General features: G+C 35.4%; 1 long non-coding RNA gene across 1 annotated transcript; it reads right to left on the reverse strand.

Moving 5' to 3' along the window:
* Window positions 1-4,609: 4,609 nt before the first annotated feature.
* On the reverse strand, window positions 4,610-5,847 carry LOC115927549. The gene is made up of 4 exons (XR_004065728.1): window positions 5,744-5,847; window positions 5,371-5,507; window positions 4,979-5,115; window positions 4,610-4,723 (listed from the first exon to the last, which is right to left on the reverse strand). It is a non-coding gene; the product is annotated as an uncharacterized LOC115927549 (long non-coding RNA).
* Between the last annotated feature and the right edge of the window lie 1,326 nt (window positions 5,848-7,173).

A 7,173-nucleotide genomic window follows, 5' to 3' on the forward strand; every position in this document is an offset into this window, starting at 1 on the left:
AGAATACTATGGTAAATTAAATTTTTGAAAAATTTACTCAATTGCATATTTATGGTTATTTATGCAAATTAGGTCATAAAATTCACCTCTTTTAAGGAAAAAAAGACATTTCCATATGTTTTGTACTCGAATCATGAAAAAGTAGCGATTTTCGGGCTGACATGCAAATAGACAAAAGGTCACGTGACTTTGTCTGATTTTCACCATTTTTTTTTTTTTTTAAAGATGCGCAAGACTCGAAAGAAAAAGTCAGCGAGCGGAGGGGCACCATCCGTATGCGTTCCCGTACAATCAGAAAAATCGCGGAGGGTGGGCCATAATCCACCCAGCCTATTAAGGTTAATGGCCCGCCCATGTCGAAATTCCATTTTATACCATTTGAAACCAGTAAGGATTCAGTTCCAACTGGTATCTAGTGGTTTGAACTGGTTTCAACTGGTTTCAATTGGTCTCAACTGGTACCAGAAGAAATACCAATTGACATCTGAGACCATTTGATTTACCAGTTGCTTTACTAGTTGAAAGCCAGTAGATGATTACCAGTTGATTTACCAGTTGAAAACCAGTAGGTGATTACCAGTTGATTTACCAGTTGAAATCCAGTAGATGGTTACCAGATGATTTACCAGTTGAAAACCAGTAAATGATTACCAGTTGATTTACCAGTTAAAAACCAGTAGAATACCAGTTGAATTACCAGTTGAAAAAAACAGTTCAATGTATCTTATGCATATTCATGATTAATTTGCTTATTTTCACAGAATTTTTGTTATCATGATCTGTCAAGCAAATGTGACAATGCACATCAATGTTGTGATTTATATTTTCTTAGTCAATCATTGACAAATACATCATATATGTCTGATCATATTTTTTATCTAATTTAAGACTTAAAATTAGATATATTGATATATGTAATTACTAACCAGGAAACAAAGTGTATACATTCAGTCAGTACGCCGCTGCACGAAAACCGCCCGTATTTATCGTACTCGTATGCAAGCCCAGCGGTCACACGAGCTTGAAAACACCGACTTGTTTCCACCTACACAAAATGGTTTCTTGCTAATCATTTAGCATGAACGATATGTCAAATTGAAGACAAGAAACTGCTCTTTCATTAATCTGAATTAGAAATAAACTGAACTCCATTACCTTATGAAATATTTCCTGTCAAATACATGCTTACTTTTTCCGTATTTTCATCGAGTTTATGATGAAAGTGAATGCATAAAAAACGTAGAAAACGAGTAGGAACCTCATCAATCTTTATATTTTTGGAGAGTTTAGACATCATTCTTTGTATGGTGTGAAGATCAGGTTATTTGATGATTCGAACGGGTCAAGTTCACGGTTTTAAAAAATAGTTCCACATTAAGAAGATACATGAATACGAAGATTTCCGATCACCTACCGAACGACCATTCGTCAAAGGTGAACGAACTTGTGACTTCGCGGTTTGTTTTCTAGGCACGAATAATGGCGTTATTTCAACATTTTAACCCTATTTCATGTAATTATCTTGGTATTTATCGATTACTAAGATTAACTATGGGCAGTGATACGATTGATTTTGGAAAATTTAGTGTTCGTTTCAAGAAATTTCAATTTGAAGAATAGTATGCGCCCACCCATACAAATTTGTGTAACGAAATTATACGACTTCACCGATGTCTGAATCAGCGAGTTCAGCTGTGTGGGTAGGCGATTTTGAGCAAAATGTAATTGTCATCGAATTTATCACCTAAAGAAAAAGTAAATAAAAATCCCATTATTATTCACGGTTATTAGTGGTATGGTGAAGTTCACAGTTGTTAGTACAAAGTTGCAAAACATAATTGCACTTTATACTATAGACTATACGCCAGGAATGTAAAGTCCAATATCTCTCTGCTTAATTGTTGTTTTTTTTCTTCCCAAGAAATGATATGTGAACATGTCGGTGTCCAATGCAGTGATTGACACTACACACAAATAAATAAGTTAAAAATACACGGGGGCAATTTTCCCTTCAAACCTTTGAAATTCGGAGGGCAAAGCAATATTCAAGTCATTCTGTTTACAAGGCGAACTGAAGTCACTCATGAATTTGGTCCTGCAAAGGATTGAGGTTGACATTCCCGTTAACAAAGTAACGCCTTCAATAAAGAAACACAGTCCTCTGATCAGTCATACAGTTCAAGCATATACACAAACGGGATGTTTCTTTTGAACAATTGTTTTCATTTTTTTATTTCTCTTTGGATATACAAGAGACAACTTGGCAAGGTTAAAAAAATACATGTTTTGGCAGATATTATTATTCATAAGCTAGTCCAGCTGGGACACACACACAGTACTGGCTAGTTTAAGGCACTAAAGCATGGAAAATACAAAAATCCTAAGTTACAATGAATAATGTTATAACACGAATAACTTAAGTTGCTCATGTATGTACATGCTACATTCTGCCATAATATATATTAGAAGACTGTACAAGGAATACGGTAAGTGTGCAACATAAACTATTATAACAAAAAAGAATATACTATGTAATACAAACAAAATGGAGCATTAAATAAGATAAAGAGTATTGTGCATAACACTGGTTTGCATTCATACATGTGATGAATACATACTGGTAAGTGGTTTTCTATATTTAGCAAAAGAAAGAAATGCTGAAAGAACACAGGCTGCAAGGTGAACATGATCACTACCGGTAGAAGCAACATAAATTGTCCGGCAAAGCTAAAATCAGTGACAGATAAAGGATAAGTTAAATATTCCAACTAAAGTGTTTCGCCTGTTTACAGAGAAATTCATTTCCGTTATTGACAACATTTCGGAACTGCATGTTCACCTCTGAAGGTGAACTAAACTGTGAGGAAAAGGATGGTCTATCGGGCACATCTTGGGCACTATTCTTGTCAATTTGTAATGATCTCAATTTAGAAACTGAAATATGCCATGAACGTATAACATAATCATGAGACATCTCTGCACTGTAAAAAGATATTCCCCTCCTACCAGCATCTCTATGTACAATCAAAAGCTCACTGAACTGGTATATAATCTTATCCTTTACAAATAATGGACTTTCATTTACACGGTCATTCTGTAGCACATCACAACATCTTTTTGAGACAAGATCAGAAAAATATTCATAAACAGTTATGAATAAAAATAACCATCCTCAAGACACAGTCTACATATATACAAATTAACATTTAGAATTTTGAGTAAAAAGTCTTCGTCCGAATCTGATGCAAGCACACAGCTCTGATGCGAATTTTCCATACTTCTAAGTGACATTTTATTAGCACGACTTTTCTTTATACAATACATGTAGCATGGTCTACATATATGGTGACCTTGTGTTCCTGAAAAGTCTTCATTTATATCACCCAATCTTTTCAATTCACTTTCAGGAATATCTTTACAGGTATATGTTTTGTCATCAGAAGTCAGTAATGCTTCACAAACAGAACAGGAACGATAACTTCTAGATTGCTCAAAATGTGCCAATTCAAATCTATGTTTCATGCATAAAGGTATAGTAGGTGGAATTGAAGTGCATTCTTCAGAAAATGCAGCATTGAATTATTCTAATTCGCATTCACAATCTCTTAATAATTTATCAACACAACGGTCATAATGGACCAGAAATAAAATAATTCTTTCTTTTTTACGTGTCTTTTGGGTTTTTCAATTTTCTAACATATTTTTTTCTGCAACCACTACAAATACAGTCTGTCATTTAGATATCGGTATTACGTTCCGTAATGATAGCTACAAGGGCATTATATTTCATAGTACATAAATGGGGCCAAGGAGCCAACTTATCCTTCACCCCAGCAGCAAGAACGATTGATGTGATGTACAGGCTGAATTTTCTACTTCATCCCTCATGGTGATAAAATCACAATGCTTAATCTGAAAATAAGATAAGAGTCAAAGAAAAACTGACTTAATATATCATTAAAACGTTAATTGATCATCTTGCAACTTCAAAAGTTTACTTGACAAACGGTTGACATTCATAAGTTAAGGAGCAAGATTAATAATATTAGTTCAAATAAAAATAATTTTCCTGTATTTTCACAATGCTTTGGTTAGATTACAACCAAGGAACACTGTTTATATACCAGTAATGAAAACAAAATGAAGATTTTTATTTTATGAATTCACTTATTCGTTCTGAGAAAGAAGATTTCTATTTAATAATGTCACTCAGGTGGAGTGAGATGCTGCGATGCATGAAAACAGCTCAGCCATCTACTACCCTCGAGAACGACACCATTTGGGGAAATCCATGTTGCCCTCTAGGGAAGTCGACAGCTGAGCCGTTGTGCAGTCCCTCGCTCCGCCCATGTCATGTCAACATTCACAAAACAACATGCTATCGTGAAGTCCATAATGTTACCATGGTGGTTAGCATTCATTGAGGAGATAATTACTGAATAAATGGTAACTTTAATGAACAGGATCTTGTTTTTTTTCCGAGAATAAACAATAAAATGTGATTCAAAATGAGTTTAATTTGAATTTACTTTGAGAAAGCACTTTATAATTTCCATGTACATAAAATAAATGAAATCACAACTTACTTTGTTTCCAGGTGGCATCTTGAGGTCAAGATCAAGGGGGCAATCAGTTGAAAGAGGGCTAGGGGTCACATGACTGGTTGTGAAGCCTATGGGAGATCTTCTACAAGTTGTAGGAAGGACTGTGTACAGCTCCGCACCTGGAACAAAATTATCAACATTAGACAGTGAATGAACAACGCAGGTTGTTTTAATATACAAAGCAATCTACATGACATTAAACAGTTATGCATCAAGATTTCCTAATCATGTATTAGAAGAGGAAATGAGAGCAATTACTATATTATCCTATGGGAGAACATAAATGAACTTTTTTCACCAATCAGAAATTTCACTGACTGCTCTTTAGGGATACAAATTTCCATGTAAATGCAATAAATGAAATCACAACTTACTTTGTTTCCAGGTGGCATCTTGAGGTCAAGATCAAGGGGGCAATCAGTTGGAAGAGGGCTAGGGGTCACATGACTGGTTGTGAAGCCTATGGGAGATCTTCTACAAGTTGTAGGAAGGACTGTGTACAGCTCCGCACCTGGAACAAAATTATCAACATTAGACAGTGAATGAACAACGCAGGTTGTTTTAATATACAAAGCAATCTACATGACATTAAACAGTTATGCATCAAGATTTCCTAATCATGTATTAGAAGAGGAAATGAGAGCAATTACTATATTATCCTATGGGAGAACATAAATGAACTTTTTTCACCAATCAGAAATTTCACTGACTGCTCTTTAGGGATACAAATTTCCATGTAAATGCAATAAATGAAATCACAACTTACTTTGTTTCCAGGTGGCATCTTGAGGTCAAGATCAAGGGGGCGATCAGTTGGAAGAGGGCTAGGGGTCACATGACTGGTTGTGAAGCCTGTGCGGGATCTTCTACAAGTTGTAGGAAGGACTGTGTACAGCTCCGCACCTGGAACAAAATTATCAACATTAGACAGTGAATGAACAACGCAGGTTGTTTGAATATACAAAGTAATTTACATGACATTAAACAGTTATGCATCAAGATTTCCTTATCGTGTAAGAAATCACTACTGTATTCTATGGGAGAACATACATGTAAGTGTATTTTTTTTATAGTTTCACTGACTGCTATTTAGGGAAACAAATTCCCATGTGAATAGAATAAATTAAACCACAACTTACCTTGTTTCTAGGATGCATCCTTGAGGTCAAGATCAGGGGGGGGGGGGTCAATTGGAAGAGGAGGGCTAGGGGTCAAAACTTCTATGAGGGCCTGTGTACATCTAAGCGCCTGGAACCAAAAAAACAAAAACAAAACAATTAACACAGAATGAACACAAGAAATAAATCAAACATTCAAGAGTGATTTCCTCAACAAATAAAAAAGCTAGCAAGAACTAGTTCTCTACCCCTGGGCAAAACATGGAATCCCATTTCACAAATCAGATTATCATTAACTTTTATTTAGGGAAATATGTGTCTGTGTAAAAGTCAATATACACAAATGCACACAATGAATACGATGTGGCTGACCGGCAAGTTTGACGGTAGGCATGCGATTTGAATTTTTTAATTATTTTTCTAACATCGGTGAGTTGAATTTCTTTTTTTTTTATTGCTATTTAGGTGTCATCAATTGTCACTAAAGTACCGATTTTAAGTGAAATCAGTTGAGTTTTGTACAGTGGTGTTTGAAATGTTGAGATTCAAAAGAACAGCTTTTAATACACAGCCAAGGTCATAATGGCTAATGCAGCCAAGTAAGTCTAGACTGACTAGAGTCTAGACCACACATATATGTGCATTACTATCCTGGCTGTATATTAAAAGCTGTGCTATTGATTCTCAACATTTCAAACACCACTGTACAACACTCAACTGATTTCACTCAAAATCGGTACTTTCGTGACGATTGATGACACCTACATAGCATTAAAATACAATTTTTTCAACTTTCCGATGTTAGAAAGAATTATTTAAAAATTCAAATTGTGAGTCCACTGTCAAACTTTCGATCAGCCGCATCGGCATGATTGTGTGCATCTCTGTGTGTTACGAGTGTATCGACTATTCATGTAGATCTATTCCAATCCTGCCTATGCAGTGCAGTGCTACTGGTCAATACGCAATAGCATTGACTCATCTTGACTTTTAATAGAAGTCTAGATCAAATCCTATTTGGAATTCAATCTAAAAACGTTATTACTAATAATCCCAGTCCCATTTGATGCCTGAACACATGAGGAAACTGGAATTCAACAGAAAATGAAATAGTTTCGGTCTTTGAGCCAACAATTGCACTGAAGACTCCATGAAAATCTATATGTGGGACAACACTATACAATCAGTATGCACTACGCCCATTCGCGCGTTTTACTATTTTTAGACCATTTCGCGCCAGTTCACCCAACTTCGAGTACGTATTTCCGGTGAAAACATGATTTTCTCGTGAATTTGGGAAGCAGAATTCACTAATTTCCTGTTGAGGAACCTCAAATTGGACAACAGATTTGGCAATTTCAGACATTGCTGAACACATATCGACATCAAATGATCTTTTTCTAGTTTCGAACGGGTCAGGTTCACGAAAACAAATTTTAGTTACAAAACTA

Source organism: Strongylocentrotus purpuratus, unplaced genomic scaffold (genome assembly GCF_000002235.5).
Source record: "Strongylocentrotus purpuratus isolate Spur 01 unplaced genomic scaffold, Spur_5.0 spur5_contig_849, whole genome shotgun sequence".
In the NCBI taxonomy this organism is placed as follows: domain Eukaryota; kingdom Metazoa; phylum Echinodermata; class Echinoidea; order Camarodonta; family Strongylocentrotidae; genus Strongylocentrotus; species Strongylocentrotus purpuratus.